Source organism: Canis lupus, chromosome 19, assembly GCF_048164855.1.
Source record: "Canis lupus baileyi chromosome 19, mCanLup2.hap1, whole genome shotgun sequence".
NCBI classification, from domain to species: Eukaryota; Metazoa; Chordata; class Mammalia; order Carnivora; family Canidae; genus Canis; species Canis lupus.
Genome location: NC_132856.1, coordinates 36,576,478 through 36,604,421, shown reverse-complemented (window position 1 = coordinate 36,604,421; position 27,944 = coordinate 36,576,478).

The window sequence follows — 27,944 nt, the reverse complement described above, 5'->3', positions numbered from 1 at the left end:
CAGTCATGTTTGTACTTTTCCGCTTAAATGAGACTCAAGCCCAGTTTCATGGGGATTCCAGGGAGCCCGGAAGGGTGAGGTCATCTCCCATCTTGGGATGCAGCAGGCACGTTATAGCTCTGTTTTCAATCCTAGAATCTGGGAGTAGGGAAGGTCCTTAACCATCCCATCTGATTCCCCTTGGGCAAGAGAGAAAGGTATGCAAACAGAGCATCAACAGTACTGGGGAGTCTGCAATGGTGATGCAGACACAGATGTTTGACTATGAGGACCAAGACTTTATCCTCTGTTTGTCCGATGGCTGCCCTAAAACCATAGCTGGGACAAAGAATTTCACATTTATTAGGGTATATTTGGGGAGGGAAGCAAACTGGCCTTGCATTGTCTCAGACCAATAAAATATTAAGTTGCTATAGAAATAATACCATGTCACGAAAGGAATTTCCCTGAGTTAATATTTCCGCATTGAATTAGGCTAAAGCTATATTAGGCTAATATGATACTGTGCTAATCCGGAGAGTGAATGAACCCAGATATGCATATTAGTATTTAGTTGGATTAAAACAGCCCATAGCCAAATGCTCCACCATGAGCCAACAAATATTGTTGTAATTTACTACAAATGTCTCCTCCTGGTCACCATCCTTCTCATCAGTTTTTATTGTCACGGTCCCTTGGTAGCAGGCCCTAGTGTTGCTGCCTGAAATTAAGGACATTTTACCTATATTCAAATTCAAAATAAAACTCATTTTGCAGCACACTCAGATGACTCTGGTGCTCCAGAAGGGAGTATCTTTATTCCTCCGGGACAGTTGGCGCCGGCTACAAGTACATGTGGTCGATCGCCTTCTTTCCCCATCCAGATGTTCTGCCTTTTAGAATGTTCCTGTATCTGCAGCACACCAGCCTGATTCAGGAGTTCAGTATGGGAAAGGGGTCAAGAGGGCTCCTTTCACAGATCCAATGCCCCCACGGCCCCCACTGCCCCTTTTCACAATAAGCAGGCTGAAGACTGTAAACGGGATAGAATGACTGAGGCTTTCTTCCTTTCTTGCTCACAGATGTGAATATCCATCCAGGCTTTCCTTTCTAAGCCCACCACAATCCATCCTGGGGTAGGGGTATTTGTAGTACAAGGACATTATTCTGAAATCTGTCAGTCTTCATGTAAGTGGATTCTTGCATGTTCGCGCCTATGATTATTCTTAAGTAAATTTATGTGTGGTCATAAGAGCATTCTGAGACAGGAGATTACTCGAGGAGCCATTGCACTCACTCACATGAAAGGGAAGGGGGCCATTTAGGGCCTGGCTCTTTCTGGAAGAAGGGAGTTCCTTGGGAGCACAAGCCAGCTGTCCAGGCAGATGAATGATCTGTGGTTGGTTAGAATGGTCCTGGTGGCTGTGACCATATACAGGATTCAGCTGGGACAACCCTATCCAAAGTACTGCCTGTGGACCACTGGTATCAGCATCTACTTAGATTCAAGTTACAGATGGACCTCTTCCAGACCCATCCCAGACCCCCTGAATTAGTCATTGGAGGTCGGGCCCAGGAATCTGTGTTTTCACACTTGTTTCAGGTGTTTTTTATGTGTGCTGAAGTATGAGAAGCATTAGTCTAGGATGTGGGATGTGCTGTACTCTAAAAACTAGAATCAAAACCAAGCTTGCCAGTTGACCTGGTGTTGTCATTCCCATAATAACCTCTTTTACTTTAAGTCTTTGGGTTCTGGAAGCTTAGCCATAAATGGATCCCCAAGTCACATCCTTTCTCAGCTCCTGATAGTCTCAAGTTGTTGGGATATTTTGAAATTATTAGTTTTAAATATAGAACTAGCAAGGTGATATGGGACTTAACAGAGATATGCTTGATGTTCAAAGACTCATGACACCCGCAAATGTGCTGGAAATGACGAATATTCAACCAATAATCTTTTACATTTTGATAAGCTGTTTGAAAAACTTTTCCAACGCCCATTTTAAGAGATCATCTCATTTTCTCTGCTTGAATACTTAGTGGAGTTAAGAGTAAATCTGAAGTTATTATTCTCATTCCAATAAATAGGAATCTGAGGATCAGAAGAATATGTTCTGAGAATCATACCTTTAATATGAAAGTCTAGCTGTGCTTTATCACGTTTCAAAATATTTCTGGTAGGGGATGTTGCAAAGGTCTAGAGTCAGAAGGAAGATCAATCTGCTGAATCAGATCAATCTGTCCTCTGGCATCCCATCTATGGAAATTTTCAACAGCAGATGAAAGGCGGGGGGGCGGGGGGGCCAGATTCTATCCAGGCAGCAGTGACCGCCCCAGGCAGCAGGACCATTATTCAGCGGGCAGCTCACCCAATACCCAGCGGAGGGCCGACAGTGTTCTGATTTCAATGACTCCTAAGCTGAAGATGTCCTAGTTAAACTGAGGCTGGGCAACCACTTAGCAGTTGGTTAATACTTAGACAATTTAGTCATTCGAAACAATGCAATTAAGGATGAATCATGGCTGGGTAACCTAAACAAAATCAAATTAACAAATGGGCGGCACTGCCTTTGGTCTGGGAGGCTAATTCATAACCTCCCACCTCAAAGCTTCCTGAACCTTGTTGCGCAGATTTCAAGGCATCCAGACTCTGAATTCCTTCTCATTTTAGCACAGACTTAATTGTTGTCAGTGCATATACAGCGGACTACTAAAAAGAAAGAGGGTTTTGAAGGGGCTTACTGCATAGGATCTCTGGGCACTGACATCACAGGAAGGCCACATGAGTGCAGATTTCAGGATCATACACACTGCACTTTGAGTCCCAGCTCTACCTCTTAAAGCTAAGTGACTATGGGCAACTTATTTTATCAATTTTCTTATCTCAAATACGGATATAAGAATAGTGCCATATATATGTACTTGTAATATATATATATATATATATATATATACACACACACATACATACACATATATACTTATACCTTAACTAATAAGAATAATTACTAATTTATTTAGCTTTTGATTTTTTCTTTTTAAAATATTTTATTTAAATTCACTTTGCCAACATATAGTAATGCCCAGTGCTCATCCCATCAAGTGCCCTCCTTAGTGCCCATAACCCATTTACTTCATTCCCTTCTGCGACCCTTTGTTTCCCAGAGTTAGGAGTCTTTCATGGTTTGTCTCCTTCTCTGATTTTTCCCCACTCAGTTTCCTTCCTTTCCCTTATATAGTCTCTTTCACTATTTGTTATATTCCACATATGAACAAAACCATATGATGATTGTCTTTCTCCGATTAACTTATTTCACTCAGCTTAATACCCTCCAGTTCCATCTACATCAAAGCAAATGGTAAGTATTCATCCTTTCTGATGGCTGAGTAATATTCCATTGTGTATATATACATATATATGTATACATATATGTATATATACAGCTTCTTTATCCATTCATCTGTTGAAGGACATTGTGGCTTCTTCCACAGTTTGGCTATTGTGAACATTGCTGCTATAAACATTGGGGTAGGTGTTCCCTTGTTTTGCTACATCTGTATCTTTGGGGTAAATACCCAGTAGTGCAATTGTTGGGTCATAGGGTAGTCCTATTTTCAACTTTTTTTTGAAACAAGTCTATACTAGAAAAACTCATTACCATAGTTTTCTGTATTTTATCTTAAACTCTAATTTTCCTCTTCATATAAACCTATAGTGATTAAGATCTTTGAAATTCTGAAGATTTTAGTGTAATCAGAGATACCTGGAGTAGGGAAGAAGCGCACCCAATTTTTAGAAGTAGATCCATGGAAGCCAGGCAACTTGCCCAAGGTCGTACCATTTGAAATGAAGGTGTGAATGGGATCTGTCACTGCCCAGTGGTCAACTTCTCTTCCAGACAGAGCAAAACCAGCTTTCCTTGTCTGAAAAGTGAGATGTGTTCTCTATAGCAGTATTGCTCATAGAAATGCGATGCGAATCCCATAAGTAACTTTGAATTTTCTAGTAGTCACATTTGAAAAAGTAAGAAGAAACAGACGAAATTAATTTTGATGATATATTCCACTTAAGTGAATATATCCAAATACTATCACCTCAACATGGAATCAACATAAAGATTTATGAATGACATATTATCCATTCTTTCTTTTAAACTACATCTTCAAAAGCCAGGGTGTGCCATATTCTTTTAGACATCTCAATTCAGATGTTAAACATTCGTCATCTGTATTTGACCTGTATTTAGATTTCATAATATTTATGGGTGAAAATAATAGATTCCTGTACCCAAGTTATTCCAAATATATTTAAAAAGTTTTCCATTACCTGGGTTAAGCATCCATTTTTAAACTAAACTTTTCTAAAATTAAATAAAATTCACGGTTTATCAGTTGCACTAGCCATACAGCCCTTCCAAGTGCTGCTCCATAGCCCTTTTGCATAGCTTGTTGGATAGTGTAGGTCTAGGCTCTGCTAAATTTCTAAAATTCTAAATCTGGAGAAACCTCCTTGCTATCTCCTGCATAGACATGATATAAAAATGAAGATGGAGGTGCCTGGGTGGCTCAGTTGGTTAAGTGTCTGCGTTTGGCTCAGTTCACGGTCCGGGATCCTGGGATCCAGCCCCACGTGGGCTCCTGTTCAACCAAGAGTCTGCTTCTCTCTCTCCCTTGGCCCCTCTCCCCACCCACGTGTGTTCTTTCTCTATCTCAAATAAATAAATTAATCTAACAAAAAATGATGATAGAAGGGATAAGTGGCTTGCCTGGAGAGATGGCAGTTTCGTAGGTGAGAGAATCTGCAGAGGTTCGAATGCTCTTACTTAGGTGAACTTGGGCAATGGCTTCACCCACCTGACCTCCAATTTGCTTGCACATGAAATGGGGATTATAATAACACGTACTTCCGGAAGTTATCAGAATGGTGCCACATGATGGTGAATGTAACATACTGACTGCTGGACAGCAATAGCAGGTGCAGAAGAAAAATGAAGTCTAAATGCTTCTGAACAGGTAACCCTGAATTTCAGGTCAATTCCATTTGACACACATGCATCTTTCACAAAGAGCTCATCTTTGTTAGCAGCAACTCTGTAATTACCTGCTCTCCCTCTCAGTGTGCCTTTGAGTCCCTTGGAGAAATGCCATTGACACCCAGAGGTTAGAAGTGGTTGCCACCAGGTGATAGAAGGAGGAAGTATGCTCTTTTTTTTTTTTCCCCCATCCTTTTACACATGCTATTCCCTTTTCCTGGAATGCCCTTTATCATTTTCTCTCTTCTGCCTGGCAAATTCTCTCTCATTTTCAGAACCCAGTTCAAGTTGCCTAGGGACCCTTGCAAACAGAATTAGTCGATGCTTCCAATCGTTCTCCATTGTTCTGTATTTTAAGTAAAGACAGCTAAGAGGTTGGGTGGTGTCAGCAGTGTCTCCTTGCAGGGAAGTTCACGGGTGGACTGCTACTGAATCAAATTTACCTTAAAGAAAAATGCAATTTCTGAGGAAGGAGGATCAGTAGTTAAATAATAGTAAGGATAATAATGTATGACTCTTAACATGAGTTTTTTTGTCTGCTCACAAGAACAACTCTGTGAGGGAGATACTATGGTTTCCCTTTAGAATTGAGGAAACCAAGTTCAACCTGATTTTAAAGCCTGCTCTTTGCCACCATGCAGCACAGACTTGCTATTTTGGAGAATATGGCAGATGTTCCTGTTGCCTCTCCTAAATCCACTCTTCTTTTCCCTTCAATAAGAGAACCTCAGATTTGTCTGAAGTATGAGTATACCCACTTAAAAACATTTCTTCAGATTCCCTTGCAGCTCAGGGAATATGGTTCCTAGAACAGGAACTATTTCAAGCCTGCAATTTGCACTTGTTGCTTGGAGGCACAACGGCCATCTTGTGACCAGAAAGTCAAGAGCCGTACTCTGAGGATCACAGGACAGGGAGTAGAAGGAGCCAAGGTCTTTGAAACTTTGCCCAGCTACACATCCCCCCCACCCCTCTTGCAGGCTGCTGTGTCCAAACTTCCCATTAGGTTATCAATATAAAACCTATTTGATTCAGCCTTAGAAGTCAGATTTTAGCTACAAGCAGCCAAATGTAATCCTAGTTAATGGAGAAAACTTATAGCCAGTGAAGAAATTCAGCAAGCTACCTTTGTTTGATTAAAAAAAAAAAAAAAAAAAAAAAAAAACAAGAAGCTTTTTTATTAAGTAAATTCTACCCCCAATGCAGAGCTTGAACTCATGACCCCAAGATCAAGAGTCCTGTGCTCTACTGACTGAGCCAGCCAGGCATCCCTTAGCAAGCTTCATTTGATTCCTTCCCCTTCACAACTGCTACTTGAACCTCTTCTAATTTGGCATTCGCTGCAGGACTTTATTTTTATCATTTCAGCTGACTGGGCAAGTTTCCTGTCCTTTCACAAACTGGTTGTGTCACTTCTATGATGTTTCCCAAAAAGGCATATTTTCTGAGTTGACTGGAATCATTCTTCCTGGACCATCTGCAGGTTTTCCCACAAATAGCACAGACATTCATCTGGCAAAATTAAAAATTGCATGATCACGGTGACAAGGATCCCTGCTTTTCCTTCAGACCCAAAGTCAAGAGGCCTGGAAGCCAGGAGTCGAGCTTTCAGAGCAATCAAATAGTTAACTAAAAATGAAGTCCTGGGACAGGCATTGGCAAACTACAAACTGTAGGCCAAATTCAGCCCATGACCTGCTTTTTCAAATAAAGTTTTATTGAAATTCAGACATGCCCACTTGTTTGTATGTTGTTTTCAGGAGTCTTCATGCTACAAGTGGCAGAATTGAAGAGTTTCAACAGAGACTGTATGGCCCATAAAGTCCAAAACATTCAGTATCTAGACCTCCACAGAAAAAGTTTGATGATTCCTCTCAGCCAGCAATTAGCTGTGGAAGAAAGACATAACAGAGACCAGATGGTAGTAAGAAGAAGTGACAAGAGTTCTAGCCCCGTTTATCCTGCCGAGCATGGTGCCAATTAGAACAGTCCATTCCAACTGTCCATTTTGTGTGTGAGGATCCTGAGGCTCAGAGGAGGTTCAATAACTTCATTGAGGTTTCACTGGCTGGCTGATGAAGCAAGAGTTCTAACCTAACGCTGTCTGATCTGAAGACTACAGTTTTAATCAGTAATCTTTAATCATCACATGTATTTTGTATTTCATAACCATGACATTGCATTTCTCCTGTTTAATTCAATCCCTATAGTAAATACTGAATTCAATGCAGAGGCATTTAAATTAAAGAATGGCTATGGGGAAGAAGAAGAAGATCTACTCAGCTCAGAGAGGTCCAGAACATGGAGATGAAGATATACACCCCAAGACAAAAAGCAAAGAAGGAGATATGGGACCCCAAAATGAGTAGAATCAAATAAAGGGGCCACATTATTTCTCTGCTCAGACTGGGCTCCCGACCATATCAGTCCATGTGGGTGGCCTCAGGTGTCGTGACATCAGGTGACACAACACCCAAAATATCACCGGGAACCTTCAACTAAAACAGGAACTATCATCAAAGGGTGGTGCTGACCTGGTGAGAGGCAGCTCAGGCTCTTGTCATAGGACCTGGTCTCCATTCCTCAGCCTAGCTCTGTGCAAGTTATCAGGGACTCCGATAGGTGTGAGATGGGATTTCCTGCTTGCAAAAAGAGAAGTGGAGGACAGCCTGGGTGGCTCAGTGGTTTAGTGCCGCCTTCAGCCCAGGGTGTGATCCTGGAGACCCAGGATCGAGTCCCATGTTGGGCTCCCTGCATGGAGCCTGCTTCTCCTTCTGCCTGTGTCTCTGCCTCTCTCTCTCTCTCTCTCTCTCTCTCTCTCTCTCATGAATAAAAAAAAAAAGAGAGGGAGAAGTGGAAGACAGATATGGAGACAGGATCTGTGATGAGGCCTGGGGGTTTGCAGCATACATTTAGCCTGGGCAAGTCATACCAAAGGAGAACACATATGGAAAGAGCTGAATGTGTCTGAGACTTAATGTGAGTCTAAGGTGAGCCCAAGGTTGGAGGCAGCCACTGAAAAGCTACTTTGATCTTTGGTTACATTAACTGAAGTATGATATCCAGGGCATGGGAGATGATAGTTCCATTTAATCTACCTCAGGCAGGTTGTACCAGGTCTGAGAAGACAAAGGTGGAGAATGGGGGCGGGGGGGAGGATCCTAGGGACCAACAACTATGCATCCACCCCAAAATGTGCAGAGCCTTCCATATGCAAGGCACAGGGGTCTTTATTAGATATGCAGATGATTTGCCTCTTGAACAGGGTCTACAGACTTTAAGTCAGTGATGACACAGGCACAGAATTAGTAAGCATGGGCTGTGCCATGAAGGGAAAGGACAAAATGATGAGGCAGAGTGTGATGGGATTCTTGAGTGAGATCAATTCTCTCAGAAGGCCCCTGAAAAAGTGACCCGGAAGGGGTTAGTGGGAGACAGTCTCTCAGCAAGTAATGGAAGAGCATTACAGGTAGAGGGGATAGCGAGGGTAAGGGCCTGGAGGTGGGAAAGAGCTGAGAGGCAAGTGCAGTTGGAGCTTCCTGAATGAGAGGGATAGTTCAGATTTCAGGTGGGGGGGGGGTGGCATTTAGGTCACTTGGGGGAGTTGTATTTCAATCCAAGCCAGTACAGAACCATGGAAGGGTTTTAAGCAGGATCGAGAGAGGATACTTTTTTATTTTCTGTTTCAGCTGCTATGGGGATTAGAGGAGAGGCTACCGCAAAGGTCCAGCCTACAGGGGATAGATGGGGCCACTGAAGAACGAACAGCAGGACGATCTGGGAAGTGAACCCTGGTTGTACGAGGCTAAGTAGGGGATGTAATACTTGCCCTCCTATATCCAGCTAGCTTGCATGTGAAAGAGTCCTGCCAAAGAAAGAAAAGTCCCGCAGCCTTGCCAAAGAAAGAACAAGTAGCAATGGCCAAAAGCCATTGAGAAAAAAGTTTCCTCTCAACACAAAGAACATCCAAGTAGGCAATAGCCTGGATGCTGCTTTCCAAAGCCTAGAATAGGGCAGGGTTTCCAAAGTCTTGCTCTTTGGACTTTTAGATCCAATAAATGATCTGTGAGAAATTAGTTCTGTAGTTAATGAGAGGAAACATGCCATATACACCTTGGAGAGTCACCTTGTACCTGGTCATATTCATTAACAGCACTGAGAAGTCCCACTGTTAAGAAACTGATTGAGCAAAATTTAAACTACCATTTCCCAAACTTAAGTAGCCCTGGAACTTTACTTTGAACCAGTGGTCCATGGAATACACTATGGGGAACCGCTGTAGGGAATTTACACGTAATGTTGAGAGTGAATTCTGAATTTTCTTCCAAGTCCATAATCTGATATTCTGTCTTAGATCTTAACTTCGTTCTTGCAGTTCCCTTTTATAAGGCAGGTATTTCTGATGAGACAGGAGCTCCTGTGTGGAGGATCATCACGCATGTAAAGGGTGTTACAAGGTAGATGTGGATTTACATCTTGACTTTCCCACTTACTAGCTGAGTGGTCGTGCGTCATCTCTTTAACCTCTGCGTGTGTCAGTTTCCTCATTTGTAAGATGGCAAAAATATTAGTACGAACCAAAAAAGCTACAGGAAGAATTAAGAAAAATACCACATGTAAAGTGTAGCAAGCCCTTGATAAGTGGAACCATAGGATCTTTAGGAATGGCCCTGGGGGTTACAATGGCCCAACAAACCAGGCCAGTGGTTCACCAAGTTCCGGGTGCATCAGCATCATCAGAAAGATTTGTTGCTTGCAACACAGATCGTGGAGTCTTACCCAAGAATATGTGATTCAGTAAGTCTGAGGGGGAAGCCTGAGAATTTGTATTTCTTACAAATTTCCTGATGATGTCAATGCTGCTGGTTCAGGAACCACACTTTGGAAACCACTCAACTAGATTGGTGTTCAAAATATCCCCCAAGTTTTCTCCACTACACAGATAGAATGAGGCTTCATTTATTTGCAAGTTGCTAATGAGACAATCCAAGAATTAACTTTTTCTTATGTAAATTCCTTCTTGGGGCCAAAACTTGGCTCTGAAAGGAAGCCCCCTTTCCAATCCTGCAGATGCATTTGAGGAGGGGTTAGGCAGACAGGAGACACAGGAAGTGGAAATACATTCCAAGAGGGGAGAGGATCCCCTTAGCCCACCCCTCTTGAGGATCCTTTGGTTTTGATGCTCTGATTCAAAGACCATTTCCCATTTATCCTGCAGGCCTGATTTGGCAACTGGAGAAGCAATTAAACTTTGGTTTCATTTTCAACCATTTTTCACCCAGTTGGGAGCCCCTCTGGAGGATTTTTCTCCTCTCTGGAAGCTCCTAAAAAGACAAGTCCATTTTTTTGGCTTGTCTCCATTGTTCTTGGGAGTTTATACATTGATTAAAAAACACAACACACGTTATTCTCATATTCAAAGTATTTTTGCAAGTTCTGACACTTTTCCTGGTACCATGTTGAAGACATAGGCCGAGCAGGAGATGATCTGAGGAGGAACAATATTTATGAACTATGATATTTTATAAACACCTGGCATTTATATAAACAAGGGAACTGGGATTTTTAATAAGGCAACCTCTCCAAGTTTGGCACTCAAATAGAAAACATGCTATTGTGTTTTTCCTGCACATGAGGAATCTTGTTGAAAGTACCTGGCACCCAGACAGTGTTTTTGTAAACAGTGATTTTAGTCTACGGTGAATTCTAAATCAGATGCAACATATGTGCTATTGCAATATTTAATAATTCCCCCCAGTTGATTTTCATTTAAGGACTGATATGAGGGAAGTCAACTTTGTGATGTTAAGTCACCTCGAAGGACTTTGCTGTGACAGCCGTAACGTTGAGCCCAGAAGGGTAGTGGGACAAGGTACAGTGCAGTCTGCGGAGGGCGCGCTCCTTCTCCAGCCCCCATCCCACGCTCCACCCCCCATGGGAGCCTTGGAGCTTCCAACTAAATGCTAACATTTCCCTTTTAAATGCTGACTCTGGCTTTCTGAGAGGCTTGATATAAAATGGCTTCTATTCCTAAGTCTGCTGAGTAGAGGAGGAAGAAGAATATTTTGTCCAAGTTCGAAAGGATCACCAAAGAAAATCACTCTCAGAAAATTTGATTTTCTACTATTACAGGCAAAGATGCCTCCTCATTCCCCAGAATCATAGAAAATTCAGGTAAATACCTGTATATGAGAGCTGGATCACAGGACTTTGGTTTCTTCTATTATTGCAAATAAATTCTATTTAAAATCAGGATATTAGTGTCCATTTATCAAGCACTTCTTACATGCCAGGAACTGGGCTCATCATTAACATACTTTATTTAATCTTTACGTAACCATAAAAGCATTGTGCTAGCATCTGCATTTTACTCACTAGGAAAATTTAAGACCAGAGAGGTGAAATGATCTGCCCAAGGACACACGTAACAAATAAGTGGGAGACCTAAAGCTAGATCTTGCCCCAAATCCTACATTCTCAGCCACCAGGAGAAATTGTCACGTAATTCCTGTGAGGTTGGTGTCCTCAGCACTTCCTTCCACATCCAAGGAAACGGAGTTTCAGGAGGTTTGACTCTTTTTTTTTTTTTTAAAGATTTTATTTATTTTTATTTATTCATGAGAGACAGAGAGAGAGAGGGGCAGAGACACAGGCAGAGAGAGAGGCAGGCTCCATGCAGGGAGCCCGATGTGGGACTCAATCCTGGGACTCCAGGATCATGCCCGGGACCAAAAGCAGATTCTCTACCGCTGAGCCACCCAGGTGTCCCAGGAGAATCAACTGTCTTACCCAAAGTCACAGAGCTCCTATTGATGTACAGAGCCTGATCTCAAACCCCACCATCACCACCTTCTAACTGAATATAAAAACCTGGGCAAGTTCTTCTGGGTCTCCATCTTCGTTTCCTCATCTGTCTCATCTGTGAAGTGGGTGGTGGTTGTGTTAGGGGTTGCCCAGAGATAATGCCTTTTTTAAGGGACCGCTAGAGACTATGAAATAAGATGCTGTGCCCAGTGCACAGCAGAGGCTTAGCATATATATATATATATATATATATATATATTATAATATATATATTATAATATATATTAATATAATATGCATTATAATATAATATATATATATTGCAATTTCCACTTGGTTTCTCATTCTTTCCTCAACATCTTCTTGTTTGCTCCTAAATCATGGCCCCAGTTTGCCCCCATTCTTCAGGAACTGCTTCTCTTCCAAGCTCTGAAGCTCCCAGGAGATACACAATCCTACCGCCAGGCACACTCACTAAGACTCATCCGTGTGAGTCATGGATTTTCTCTCTAGAACCCATGCATGCTGAGTTCATTTCAACATCTTTTTAATCCCATGTCACTAACAACAGTCGAATCAATAAAACCAACGTGTGATGGGAAACCACAAATCTATTTACCTGTTTGAATCAGGCAAGCACCTACCCCGTTGGCTCTGTCATTAAACTTCTGGGAAAACACTTTCCACACCTGGAAATATGAACTGGAAATCTCATCATGAAGGATTTTTCTGATAAATCCCAGGCTTCACCACATTGTGATTCTCAGGAAATTTTGACCTTGCTTTGTTTTGGTCTGGACTAGAGTCAAAAGCATCTCTTAAATGAAAAATCATTTTCAGAAGGGCTAAAAATGTGGGGCCATTCATTTTGATTGCCACTGGATCCTTTTCATTCTGCTCAGCCTCTTTATCCCTAGCATTAAAAAAAAATCAACGTTTAATTGACTTGAGGCCAAGTTGGTTGACTACAGGAAAAAAAAGTGTATGAAATAAGAGGTTATAGTCATTGAGAGCTTAAAAAGAGTGTAGAAGCTGAGAAAGAAAAAAAAATGGCCTGGAAATTATACTTGCCTTTTTTTTCTTTTTTTCATTTTCTTTTTTTCTTTCTTTTTTTTTTTTTTTAAGACAAAACTGAATACATTTTCCAGGCTCTTGAGTTTAATTAAAGTCAAAGGAACATCTCAAAGACAAGTGAAAAAAAGAGCAGGCAAGACATTGAGGTGACTGGGATAAGAAACTGTAGAATGTTATGGAAAGAAAAAAGCCCTTAAAGCAAGAAAAGAAAAGGAAAGAAGATGGGAGGGGAGAGGAGGAGGTGGGCAGCAAGGGGAGAGAGAGGGGAGGAGTGGAGGAGGGATAAAGGTGGGGGAGGGGAAGACAGGGAAGAGAAGGAAATCTGCCAAACCCAGTCGGTTGACAGTGAACTCATTTTCCACAGGCCATATTCACAGCTCTCCTTTCTGCATGGGTACTCTCCTTAATTTCCAGATGGGTGTTGGATGTTACCTGTAAGGACATGCTGGCAAATGGCAGAGCCAAGACCAAACCATTTCTGATTCCAAAACCCATGTTCTTTCTAATCTATCTCATTGCCTTGCCTTGCTATTTATTCATTTCAGTTTTGAGTGGTGGGGTAAGGGATTAAAAATATGTTTATTGCTAATTCTCCCTATAAGGGCAAGGCATGTTCACTATAGCAAAATCGAATAGTACAGACATGGGTGCCATAGTAATAAAAATAATAATAAAGCTCGTGTGGATTGTGCTCTTACATGTACAGGTCTGAGCCACATGCCTTCAAAGAGGTAACTCATTTAATATCTACTCCATGGAATAGGTACAATCACTAGGGACCCCTTTTTACACATGAGGACATGGAGACTTACCCAAGCTAAGTAACATGCGTGACACTGCTTGGTTTGAGAGAGGGTAACTGGGCTAGGAAGCCAATGGTGTGACTCAATTGTTGGTCCATCCCTGGTGGTCCTACCTGAAAGTCATAAGGGGAGCACTTGGAGAACTTCTGACAGCTCTTTTGTTAATAGATATTGATTGGCTAATTATTTTCATCCACCCTTTGTTTTCTCTTTTTACTTGCTCTTGTTCTCAATGATACTGTGTAACTGCAGTTTTAATGTGCTAGTTTCAGATTTTCTAATATGTATGAAACTAACCACATTAAAATAAGTGCAAAGTGGTAAAATAAAAAATATTCATTTGCTGACCTCCTACAATAAATTTCTTTATGTTCTGTTGATGGTAAAAATACTGTTATTCATCACAGCTCAGAGATACCCTGTCAGTGAAGTAGAAAAAGGTTGGATCATACCCAACGCTTCTGAGTGGGAAAGAAAGAGGCAGGACTGGAACCCAGAGCTCCGTGCTCTCACTGCAGACTTCTTCCTTTGCACCATCAGCCTCTCCCCATGCCTCATCCATGTTCCCTGGAATCCCGAGGGTATTGCTGAGAGCTTCAGAAGCTTCAACATACAGCTAATCCTGTCTTTATTGAAAATGATGATATTTGTTCATTATGGATGTTTTTAATTCATCTTGAATTTTTCTTTAAAAAGTGTTAGTTACATGAGAACATCATGATTACTGAGCATATTAAAATGTTATCATTTATAATATTAATACATTTGCCTTTGTACCAATATAGTAAAAAATATAATTTCTCTTATTTTTTTTAATGGTGAAAGGGGATTATGAATTTCATAACTTGGCCCCTATTAACTGATTACTTCCTACCACAATCCAACCTATCCTACTTTTCCCTCAAGAGCCTGAGGCCCCACAAGATACCAAAAGTATACCAAACCTTTGTGCTGTGTGCCCGACAGCAGTTCGGAGCCCCTCGGCCCTTTAACTGTGAAACACGAATGCACTTTAAAAGCTTTACCTCGATGCATAATGTTTCTGAGAAATTCCATAATATACTTAAATCTATTTTTTCTTTTATTTACTGATGCTTACAGTCCCTCTTGCAAAAACTCCCCAGCTTCTCTCCAGGGCACTTTAACCCCCAAACTTGTCTCCCTGATAAATTAACCATTATAATCAAACTATCTAGCCTAAGCATTTTGAGTTGCAGTTTTATTTTTTAAAAAGGGTGGGGGGAGGCATCCAACAAACCAGATGTGGTCGTCTCCAGTTTCAGTTCTTAATGTACAATAAGTTGCAGGTTTCTTATAGTTCCTCGGGGGTAAATCACAAACAAGAATTAGCACATCACCAGCCCAACTTCCTCTTCCCAGCATGTCTGTTTCAAGTTAAAGTGAACAACGACTCAAATATCAAAGGCGTATTGCCCCTAAATTAGCCAATCAGCTCCAAATACAGCTGGAAACAAGAGCAGGGGATAATGTTTTTCAATCAGTGGACAACCCTTTGAAAGTTTAATTATAAATGGTAACCGTTTATTTCAAGCTAAATGAATTTTGCCACTTCTCTGTAGGCAATACACACTGCACATCACCCCAGCCTAATCTCTGTCTCATATGCCTGCAACAGGGCGAATAAAAATGATGTAGACTCCCATTGTCTAACATCTTTTATGGTATTGTATCACTTTTTGAAGGGAATGGCAAATACTTGCTGTACAATTGTTTGAAGAAATCGGTTTTCTGAGCAGCTCTTGTACAAAGAAATTGGTCTGGGTTGACCTGACAAGGCAGATTAGAATCAGTGTCCCTGGAATTGGCAATCCAGTTACTCATCAATGAGGATTATTTTCCAGATCTGGGGAAGGAAGGAGTGGTCCATCTGAGGTTGGTCTGAAGTGTCAGGTCTAGGAAGAAACAAGTCTGCTATCTGTCTTGTCAAGGAGATGATGACCTCAATCCCAGGGGTTCATGCTCTGGAGATAATTGCAATGAATCATTTCTAGGCAAGCCCCCAGAAGCTTCTGCTTGGGCACAATGCAATCGTCCTCATTCACACGTAGCCCTCCGACGTCCCCACCAATTTACATGTCACTTCTCCTCAGGTAGGAAGATAGAGTGGACAGGTGTGGATTTGTGTGTCCAGAACATAACTGCCTTTAGAAAACTCCTCCTCCCTAACTCCATACACATGCTTCTCCCCTCATCCCTACAGGACGAAGAATGATGACTGGCCAGCCTAAGTCAGGAGCCACCCCTCCAGTGAGATTCTAAGTGGGATCCAAGGTGTTGCATGCCCATCAATATACAGGATTTCCACATTCTTTGGAATCGAGCCCAGAATTGGACATCTGGCGGAAAGCTAGCAAGGAAACGCATCCCAGCCCTTGAAGACAGATAGACCTACCATTTAACCAGCTGAGTGACCACATGCCAACTACTTAATACTCTGAACTGTGATAATCCTATAAGTAAAATGGGAACAATATCTGCCCTGCAAGGCTTTTGTAAGGATTACAGTGACTGGAAATATTGTAGCTACTAAAAACTAGCAAACGTCAATGTATTCATATAACAAATGTTCAAGTCTCATCAGCCAGTGATGATGAAATAGGGCCATATTTGTGTTTTATTCCCAAATGACCATGATCCTGACTCCACATGGTGTGACCCCTGGATGCCAGATTTGTCCTTCCAAATTATTCTGGAGTTTTTTCTAAGTTTCCCCAGTTGCTGTCTCCCATACCTACGCAAAATGGTCTGAGACTGTCTCCGGGAGGGATCCTCTGTCAGGTAGTATACACCATGTTTTCCTCTGCTTTATTGTCCATGCCATGCATGCCCCTTGTCATTAGGCCACCAAGGTCCAGGCCAGAGATGTCCTGCTATTCCCTCTGTCCTTGCTCCCAGTGGTGGTGGATTCTGGAGGCAGTGAGGAAAAGGATTCTCCCCAACTATCTGCCCCTCTGATTCATTCCTTATTTCCTAAGACAATTCAGCAAACTCCAAAGAATCCACAGCATTTAGGAATAATCCCATCTCCATTAAGCCACAACCTTCAGAAAACACAGTCTGCCAACTGTGAACAAATAGCCCCAACCACAGAGATAGAAAACTGCTTGGAACTAACGGCCACTTCTCTCCACTCCTACCAACAACCCCCTGCCTCCCCATCCCTTGCATCCCCCTGCCTCCACCCCACGTCTCAATAGTTTGAGACCTGAGGGCTCAGCCTCACCAAGTCCCACATGGAACCTGAGTCAACTCTTCATTAATCAAAACAAACCCCCAGTGTAGACTCTGCCCACAGCCAGTGACCACATGCGTGGAGGACAGTGGACAGATAACATATGGGTTTGCAGAGGTCAAGGGGTCTCCAAAAAAAAGGATGTGAATACGATTTGTTGGAGAGAATATAAATCAACCTCTTCTCCCCTCCCTTTCTCATATGTGCCATGTGATATAGATGGTTTTCTAACAATAAAGACAAATTATAATGATAACAAGGTCAGGGTACAGCATTTATTACAAGTTACATCTCAGTTTGCCTCTATAAGAACATACATATAAAGCAATAAATAATTTGTGTGTATTGAATCATCATCAATAGATATGAATTATAAATATGATATGTATACAAATATATACAAATTAAATATATGTATTATTAGTATGTGATATATATTTATTCCTTCTTGAAATTAAATATCAGACCTTACATGAACCTAAATAATTAAGACATTATTAAAGGAGTGAGGTCAAAGGTAGGTGCTATGGGAAACCTATTTAAGTTTCATAAACCAAATGCTGACTATAAATAGTAACATATGAATGTATCAAATCTCTTGTATTGATCTTTCTAGTCCTTCAAAGCTAACTTTTACTTTGCAGACACCCAAAATGTCATGCTGTGGTTGAGAAAATCTGCCCACCAGATCTCACAGCCAATTGTTTTCATGCCAGAGGTGCTATGTGATCATGTATGTAAAGGCAGGAAATCCAGCGATGCCATAAATGGCCAGTTGCCTAGGAGCAAGATTTCAATAAAAACCCTGCATGAAATGAGTCTCACACTTGTAACAAAATGAGTTTGAAACAATCAAGAAATGGTAGGAGGTCCATGGCTTTATGACCAGGCTAACTTCAGGAGGCAGGCAGGCTAAGGACCAAAGGAAGATCGAGCTCATTTTATGCAGCCCAGTTCTTGCACAGATGGCTGCTCCATATAATGTTCTTGAAGGTTCTCCACTCTATTGGTTAGTCTCAGACAGCACCGTTTCACCAAACCAGTTTGTTTGTTTTTTTTAACAGATCATTACTGTTTTCGCATTTTGTCTTAGTATTGCTAGTTTTTCATTTCCTCGGTTGGTCAAACTAGTTTTTCTTCTCTACTTTTTGTGAAAGGTGTCACAAGACACCTTCATCCTATGAAGAATGGTATGACAGCTTCACCATTTCCAATTAGTGAAGTTGGATTGTGTCTGTTTCTTTAATTTAAATGGATAAGACTGAGTCATTACGGAGAGGCGGTCTCATCCGGAATGCCTGCCAGTGCTAAATGACTAAGGGAATAAGGCTCTGAGGATCCGGTCAGGAAGTCCTCAGGGTGGGCAGGGCAGGGTGCAGGTGCCTGAGTTGCTCTATCCTGAAAGTACTGAGGGGAAATAGAGCAAGTCCAGGCAAATCAGATGTCTGCAATAACCAATTTGGTTCAGGTAAATGATTTAGTAAAACTAATTTAGTGAAACAAGGTAAAGCAAAATTTAGTTCTATTTCATTTGATGAGAAACGGCTCTTGTTGCATTTGTTGTTGTTCTTAACTTTTTATTTTGAAATACTTATAGACCCACATATAGTTGCAAGAAATAATACAAAGAGATCATTTGTGCCCTTTATCCAGTTTCCCTGGTGGCAACATCTTGTAAAAACTATGGCGCAGTAACATGACCAGGGTATCAACAATGATACAGTCATGATGTAGAACATCCACATTACTACAAAGATCGCTTCTGTTGCCTTTTTCTAGCCACATCACTTTTTCAATATCCTCTAACCTTCCTTAGCTTCTAGGAACCACTAATCTCTTCTCCATTTCTATAATTTTCTCATTTTAAGAATGTCATTTAAATGGAATAGCACAGTATGCAACCTTTTGAGAGTGACATTTTTCACTCAGCATCATTTTCTGGCGATTCATTCAAGTTATAGTGTGTGTGTCAATAGTTCCTTCCTTTGTATTGCTCAGCAGTATTCCATGGTACGGAAATACCACAGTTTGTTTAATCCAATGGGACATGTAAGTTAGTTCAAGTTTGAGGCTACTATACGTAAAGCTGCTATGAACCTTTGTGCACACGTTTTTGTGTCAATATAAATGTTAATTTTTCTAGGAGAAAAGTCCAGAAGTTCAGTGCTGGCTCAATGGCAGTTGATTGTTTAGTTTTTTATTTGTTTGTTTTGTTTTTTATTTTTGTTGTTTGTTTTTTAAGAAACTGCCTAATTGTTTTCCACGATGGCTGCACCATTTTACATTCCCACTTGCAATGGATGGGTGATCCAATTTATCTACATTCTCAGTAATATTTGGTGGTGTTACAATTTGTTATTTTACTGATGGGTGCATAGTAATGTTTCATTGATGGTTAATGATGTTGAATATCTTTTCCTTTGTTTGCCATGTGTATATCCTGTTCAATAGAGATATCTTTGCATATCTTTTGCCCATTTTATAATTTTTTATTTTCTATTTGTTCTGCTTTTCATTATTTTCCTTTCATATGACTTCCTAAGGGTTACTTGAACTTTTTACTTTTTTTAGGATCCTATTTTGGTTTATCTATAGCATTTTGAGTGTATTTTATTTTTTTAAAAAAGATTTTATTTATTTATTCATGAGAGAGAGGCAGAGACATAAGCAGAGGGAGAAGCAGGCTCCCTGTGGGGATCCCAGTGTGGGACTCGATCCCAGGACACTGGGATCACGCCCTGAGCTGAAGGCAGACTTTCAAATACTGAGCCACCCAGGCATCCCTGAGTGTATTTTAAATACAGCCTTTTAGTGGTCTCTTGAAGTTTTATGTTATATATGCATATCTTATCACGACCTGTTGGTGTTAATATTTTACCAGTCTAGTGACATGTAGAAACTTTACTTCCCTTTACCTTCTCAGTTTACAACATAATTGTCTTATTATAACATAGTTGTTTTAAATATTTCTTGTACATACATTTACACCCACATTAGTGTTCAAATTTTTGCTTCTATAGCCAAGCATAATTCATAAATTTACAAGGAGAAGAAAAATGAGTTATATTTACCCATATTTTCACTCTTTCTGTTGTTCTTTCTTGCTGTTCCAACATTTCTCCTTCCATCATTTACCTTCTGTTTAGAGAATTTCCTTTAATCATTCTTTTAGGGTAGACCCTCTGGTCTTAAATTCTCTTATTTTTCCCTCACATGAAGATTTTATGACTTCTCTTTCATTCCTTGAAGAGTATTTTTGCTGGATATAGAACTTTAGGTTGACAATTCTTTTCTTTCAGCATTTGAAAAATGTTTTCTTTTTTTTTTTTTGAAAAATGTTTTCTTATACCACCATTGTTTCTGATGAAGAATTTATTGTCTTTTAAATAATCTTCCCTCTATAGGTAAGATGTTGTTTCTTTCTTGCTGCTTTCACAATTTTTTCTTTATCTCAGTTTTCAGAAGTTTGATGTATCTTGCAGTAAATTGCTTTGGGTTTTATTCTGCTTGGGATTCTTGCAGTTTCTTGAATCTATAGGCTCACATCTTCTGCCAAATGTGGGAGGTTATCAGTTATTACTTCTCTGAGTACTTTGTCCTTCTTCTTCTCTTTTCTTTCTGAGACTCTGATGTCATGAACATTAGATCATTTGTTATTGTCCCATAAATTCCTAAGGGCCTATTTATCTGTTTTAACTCTATTTTTTTCTTTATTGCCCAGATTAGATAATTTCTATTGTTCTATCTTCAAGTTTGCTGATTCTTTCCTCTGTGCCCTCCATTTCACTATTGAGGCCATCCATTGAATTTTTTAAAAATTATAATTATAATATTTTTAGTTCTTTTTTATATCTTTTATTGTTTAAACTTTCTATTTATTTATTGTGACTTTTTATTTTATTTCTTAAAATTTATTTCAAGAATGTTTGTAATTGCCCTTTGAAAGTATTTTTAACATGACTGCTTTAGAATCTTTGTCAGAGAAGGTTAAAAGCTTTCATCTCCATATTTGGCATCTATTGATGCCAAATCAAAAAGGGCAATTTTCAATGCTGAGATATAAATTGCATCCTGGGATCTAAGTAGCTCAGCCACATCCTGATTCTGGCACTACTTTTTCATTCAAATATTCTTTCCTTCATCCTGTATGTATTGAGTGTCTACTCTGCAGCAGCTCTATGTAGGTTCTTAAGCTTTGACTTTGAGATGGCCAGATAGTGACTGTTCTAAATACATAGCAGTGTGCACTTCTAAGTTCTTCCAACAACCCATTGTCACATCTCAGACATCACTTTGTTCTTTTTTTTCTCAGTTGGGACCTTTAAAATAAGGGTGGGTTATAATATTTCTTCGGGTTATGAAATCCACCTAGAATATTATAAAAAGCCATGCTCCTCATAAAAATGTGCATACATGCCCAAATATATAGCACATACTCACATACACAATTTCACATATAATTTTGTAAGATCAAAGAAGATCATTGTTAGGACTATCTCTATTATTTATTGTTTAAGGAAACTGAATTCTGTCAATATATGCTTTAAAATAGTTATACATTGTTTGATACTGACAAACAATTGTGAGGATATTCACTGGAATCCAGGAGATGTTCTAAACAATTTATGTAAGTTTTTGAGATGCCTAGGTAGTGTAGTCAGTTAAGCATCTGATTCAGTTCTGGCTCAGGTCATGATCTCAGGGTTGTGAGATTGAGCCCCACATTGGGCTCTGCATTTAGTGAAGATCTACTTGGAATTCTCTCTCCTTATGTTTCTTCCTCTTGTGCTTGCTTCCTCTCAAAAAAAAGAAATCTTTAAACAATTTATATAAATCTTCTTACTTTATTCCCATAACAAACTTTATTAATCAAATGTAACGTGATTAAAATGTAAAAGAAGATTAAAGACAAAATTTCTCCTATGTTCTTAGATGAGTCTAAAGGGAAATACTTTGTCCTATAAATTCAAAATTCATAAAATTCTTTAGTTGCAGCCCCCTACAGGGATGATATAAAAATTTAACTTAGTAGAGACTAAAGTAGGTGACAGGAGACTAGCCACTTATAAAAGGAGCATATAAAAATATTTATAAGCCTCAATCATTGCTTTAAAAAGATGTATGAGTCCTAAAAAGCTTAGTCCTAACCAGTAGAAAAATAAAAATAGAATTAGTAATCTTAAAAAAAAACTTGTCCAATGAAAAGTAGAAAAAGCTCTTAAAACTAAAAAATGTTAAGTGGGACATCTGGGTGGCTCAGTCAGTTGAACCTCTGACTCATGGTTTCGGTGCAAGCTGTGATCTCATGGGTCAAGGGATTGAGCATCATGTTGGGCTCCACATTCAGCCAGGAGTCTGCTTGAGGATTTTTCTATTTTTCCCTCTACCTCTCCCCTCTCTCATGTGCATGCACTCTCTCTCAAATAAATAAGTAAATCTTTAAAAAAAAGTTAAGTAAAAAATATAATGTTAAATAGCAAAAATGCTTAATATATTCAACATTACAATAAATATAAATGGAATAAATTAAACACACTGGTCAAAAGACAGAGACTCCTAAATTGAATTAAAACAAAAACAAAAAGAAATAAGACCCAGCATAGTTTGAAAAATATAAAGTTCAGATTCAAGGGCAGAGAATCAAGGAAAATAAAGGACAGGGAAAACATATGCCAAACAAATAAGAATCAAAAGGAAATTTAACATATGTAAATTCTTAACAAATCATAGAGAATAAAGAGAGATGTTACATTCAAATTTAAAAATATATAAAAATCCAGAGGCACTCATAATCATAAGAGCAAAATACATAAAGCAACAGATGACAGAACCAAGAGAAAAAGTGAAATAAAATGCCATTGGAGATTTAAAATCATGACGATTAGAAACTGAAGTACTAAATCCCATACAAAGAAACTAGAATACAGAAGATGTTAATAAAATAAGTTAGAAGTTATACATACAAATTTATATAAAGTTTTTAACCCAGACATAGAATACACACTTTTTTTCTAAAATAAATAGATCAGTCATAAAAAGAAATTATATACATTAATATATCTCTAAGGCTCAACATCAGACAATGTTCTCTAACTTCAATTTAATAATTAGCTAAAAATAAAACTCACATTTCTTAGTTTTCTATAAACTAAGAAAAAACAGGGATCCCTGGGTGGCGCAGTGGTTTAGCGCCGGCCTTTGGCCCAGGGCACGATCCTGGAGACCCGGGATCGAGTCCCACATCGGGCTCCCGGTGCATGGAGCCTGCTTCTCCCTCTGCCTGTGTCTCTGCCTCTCTCTCTCTTTGACTATCATACATAAATAAATAAAAAATTTTTAAAAAAAGACAAAAAAAACTAAGAAAAAACGAATAAAACAAAAATTATCTACTATCAAGTAGACCTAGGGCAAAATAGAAAACAAAAGGGGAAATTGTACAACTTAGTGATAACGAAAGTAGTACATGTCAACATCTGCTGGATGTGGCCAACACGATTCCTGGAGTGCAATTTATAGCTATGAACACATTCTGAAAATTAAAGGAATGAAAAATAAATAAGCCAAGTGATCATTTAAAGATGGTAGAAAAAGGAAAAGCAAATACAAAGAAATAAGAAAGATGGTAGTATGAAGATAAATGTCATACATGGAAGGCTTTAGAGGTGAAGTAAAGAATGCATAATTCCTATCTTATACATATTGTCCTCGAAACTTGAAAATGGGGTAAGCTGAGCAGCTCATTTCATGATACTAGTATAAATTTAACAGCTAAACCAGATGAAAAGAGTTCAAGAAAAAATAGGATACTATAAGTCAATTTAAGTTCTGAATTTAGTTTTTAAAATATAAATGAAATATTATTTATTTCCAAAAGTATATTAAAATGAGTTAAGAATGACTTAACATAAGAAAAACTAGCAATATAATTCACCTTTTTAAAAAATACACAAAAAGACTGCAAGGTCACGAGAAATAAAGTAAGCAGATGATAAAATTTAACATCCATTTCTGGGAAAATAAAACTCTTAGAAAACTAGAAATATAGAACTTTTTTTCATTTCTGGAAAAAAAAACTCTTAGAAAATGAGGAATAATCTGATAAAGTTAACCTAACAAAATCCATTGAAAACATACTTTGCATAAAGAAATTTTTTTTTTTTTTTTAGGTCAGGAACAAGATAAAACCTTCCACTAAAACAACTGCTTTTCCAAATATTTGGAAAACCAATAATATAATGTGAATAAATAACAAAAATATTGGATTGAAGAAGAGAAGACAAAATATTCATTGCCTAGAAATCCATGGGAATTAGGAGAAAACCATTAGAATTTGTAAGGGAGTTCAACAAGTTTGCCATAAATAAGATTAACTACTAAAAACCAATAACAGTAACAAGTTGTGTGCACCTACTAAAGCAAGTTCCTATTAGAAAACACATGACAAAAAAAAAAAAAAAAAAAAGAAAAGAAAAAACATGACAAGAAAATAAGAAAATTTACAATGGTAATTAAAACTATGAATTATCTAGTTGCTAATTTAATAAAGGCTACACGGGATGTTTATGGAAAAACTTTAAAGTTTATTCTAGGACATGAAAGAAGGCCTGCATATTCTGCCCAAGTTTGGGGTAATTTAGCATTGAAATGATATTAATCAGTATGCCCTAAATTTAGTTGAAAATTAATGCAATTCCAATAAAAATTTCGAACATGATTTTTTTTGAAATGTACTCTAAAATACATATAGATGCCATCTTTGTGGATGGCAAAGAACATTTTGAAAGAGAAAAGTAGGGATATTCTTCTTGCCAGGTTTTAAGACACATTAAAAAGTAATCATAATTAAGACAGTGTGGCCGTAGAATAGAAGCAGGCCAGTAGACCAAGGAAGGAAATTAGAGCACCCTCATTGACTCCTGGTATCTCCGGAAATTTGGCATATTATAAGGACAGCATCACAATCAGTAGGGGAAAGGACTGATTATTTGGTAAATAGAAGGGGGGAAATTGCCTCACTATGGAAAATTAAAATTAAATTGCTACCTCATACCAAATAAAAATAATCAAGCCTCCAAATATAAAACCTAAAGAGATAAATCAATGGCTCAGGTATCAAAAGCGACAGATTTTTCCCTCCAAAACACACCAAACACACCATAGACAAAGTTCTCAGGCAGAGGCCGGATTTACCCTTGACCTTGCAATGTTATTAAACAATGAGTTAATTGAGCAATTATTATGTATCAGGCACTGTTCCAAGCACTAAATACTTTGAATCTTTTGCTCTTTCTGAGTACCATTGTTATCTCTACTTTACAGATGAGGACATGAGGTTAATTAACTTGTATAAAGTCACACAGTTGGTAAAGCTAAAAGATAACCTGGCCAGATCCGGTCTATCCCCTTAACTGTGGTTTCACAGTCTTTCAGGTTTTTCCTTGGTGCCAAGGGAAGCAAGTCAGGGAAGAAAACGTGTCAAGGATGCCCAATGCTGCAAGGTTGGTAAGGAGAGGCCATTGACTTTGACACTCTATTGACTTATGAAAGCACTTTCTCGGGGCAGGGTGAGAGTAGGTGAAGTCGAACTAGGCTTGTGGAGTAGCGACCAGCCAGCAAGACAGCTCAGACTTTTAAACTGCAACTAGTTCTAGAAAGTTTTAGAAGGACTCATCTTTCTTCTTCATACCAGCCACCCTAGTGTTTTGTGGTTTGCATTTTAAGAATATAACTTTTAAAAAATTTTTGGATAATGCTGCCGATTATGAAAAGCATGACAGCTATAAAATTCATGATGCTTACTTTCCAGAGCCGACTCCCCACGAATTCAGGGTGTCTGGCGAGTTATAGCTAAAGCCTACTAAACAAATTGGTTTTCAAACCAGCATCTCCAACTAATATTTTCCACAACACGCAACCCCATTCTTGTTTGCACTAAAGCATTGGAATGAAACCACACTCTGTTTGTTCTCCAGCTCACATTATGACCTGCTATAAAATGAATTAATATTCATAAATCTTTTTTACTGCACTAATCTCGATGTTTTAAAGTGGTGATTACCACCTGACATGGGGCAGACCAAGGACGAAAGGAATCTTTAGACGGCCTAAGATCCTATTCCCACACGAGTGTTCAAAGAGGCAAAGCAAGGAAAAGCGTTCACATGTTGAATTTGGGCATAGATATGAACATTTTGAGAAGGTTTTCCATAAGGACTCCAGATACGTTGAGGTAAAAATGTCTTGATTTTTTTTTTTTTTTTTTTTTTTTGGTAGAGTGTCTGGGAACATAAGCAGGGGAGCTGGGCATGGGTTATGTAATGTGGACTACACCACGTGGTCAACCTTTTTGAAATTTTCCAGATGGAACCTACAGTTTGAAAAGCTTAGAAACGTCTTCCGTGATGTCCATGTTTTCTGTAATTAAGGTTTCCGCAGGCTCTGACAGCTGAGTCGCGCATTGGCTTCAAGATCCATATGCGAAGCCACTGAGAAAGCCCCCAGGATTCTCTACCTGAGGAGAGATAGGCCTTAAGGCTGCCCAGCGGGAAACTTGGAACATACTGGAAACCCAGAACACACATACAACAGAACAGAGACCTGTGGGAGGAGCATTAATGTTTCTGGTATGATTTTAATTAAGGGGATAAAAGGAAGTAGAATGGTTTATATTGTTAAGAATCTTTATTCTCAGTTTGGGACCCAGGTTATCAAAGGTAGAGATGGGACCAGAAGCAACACGTTCATTCAATAAACATTTATTGAAGTTCTGTTGTCTCAGAAAGCACCATGCAAGGTCCTAAGAATAGAATAGTGAACAAAAGCAGAGCTAAGAAATTAGCGGGAAAGATGGCCAAATTAGGAGATGAAGGAAAGTATAATTATGAGCTGAGATCAATGATTTTAAGAAAAGTAATAGAGCTCTAAGGGACTACTCTAAGAAGTTAGCCAAGTCTTCAGAGTCAGGGAGAGCCTCGAGAGCCTGAAGGAATTCACTACCCGGAGGTGTGGTGGGGGAGCAGTACCAGAGCTCTCTGCCAGAGAGACCCAGCAGGAGCCACCCTCACCAGCAGTGTCAAGGGGAAAGCCAGGGTGGGGGAAGCTGGGGAGCAGACAGTAGCCTCCTGCTCCTTGCCCTGAGCATGTTCTCCCAAAGGGAAACCTGTCAACAATATGTTTGAAATACTCCATTGCCAGAAGCATTAAGACTGGTGGGACAGTGGAGGGAGCAACACGAGACCAAGTCTGTGCTGTTCAGGGCAGGGACACGAGTCACTGATGTCTTGGACTCACCCCCCGTAAGTCACACAATGGTCCAGGCCACACCACAGGCTTGTCCCTCCGTGATGGGGGGGTCCTAGCTCAGCCTCTAGTCTGTAGCCACAGCAAGCTGCCTTCCCAGAACTGCAGACCCCTCTGCCCAGTGACAGTTTAATTTGCTTGTCCCTCATACATTTCAAATAAAAAGGGACCCAAACTGCTATGGCCTTTCCCAGGAAATCTGCTTCTCTTCTGGTTTCCCATCCAACTGAGTGTCACCAACATCTACCCATTTGCCCAAGTGGAAAAAAGAGCCAGGGCATCCTCCTCAGAGCCTCCTTTCTACTTCACATCCTATAGCCAAGCAAAAAACTAATAACTTTCTAATCCATCCCCATCACTCCTCTTCCCACTTCTGCCTGTGTTGATCCCACCATCACCTCTCATCTAGAAGACCCTAACCACCACCAACTCCAACCTGGTCTCCCTGCTACATCTACTGCCTGCCATCCACCTGCCCTTCCCATGTGGTCTCCACCAGTGACCTGGAGAGGACCTAGAGTGTGTGGAGCTTCAGAGATAGAAAACCTGACTGCCTCCATCCCCGGGGCATCTCCAAGCACCCTTCCTGGGGTCTGGAGAACCCTTGAGCTGCTGTTGACAGTTGGCAGGAGATCCATGCAAGAGGCCGGTACTCCAGAGAAGCTGTTGCCAGGTGAACATCAGTGAAGAGGAAATCCA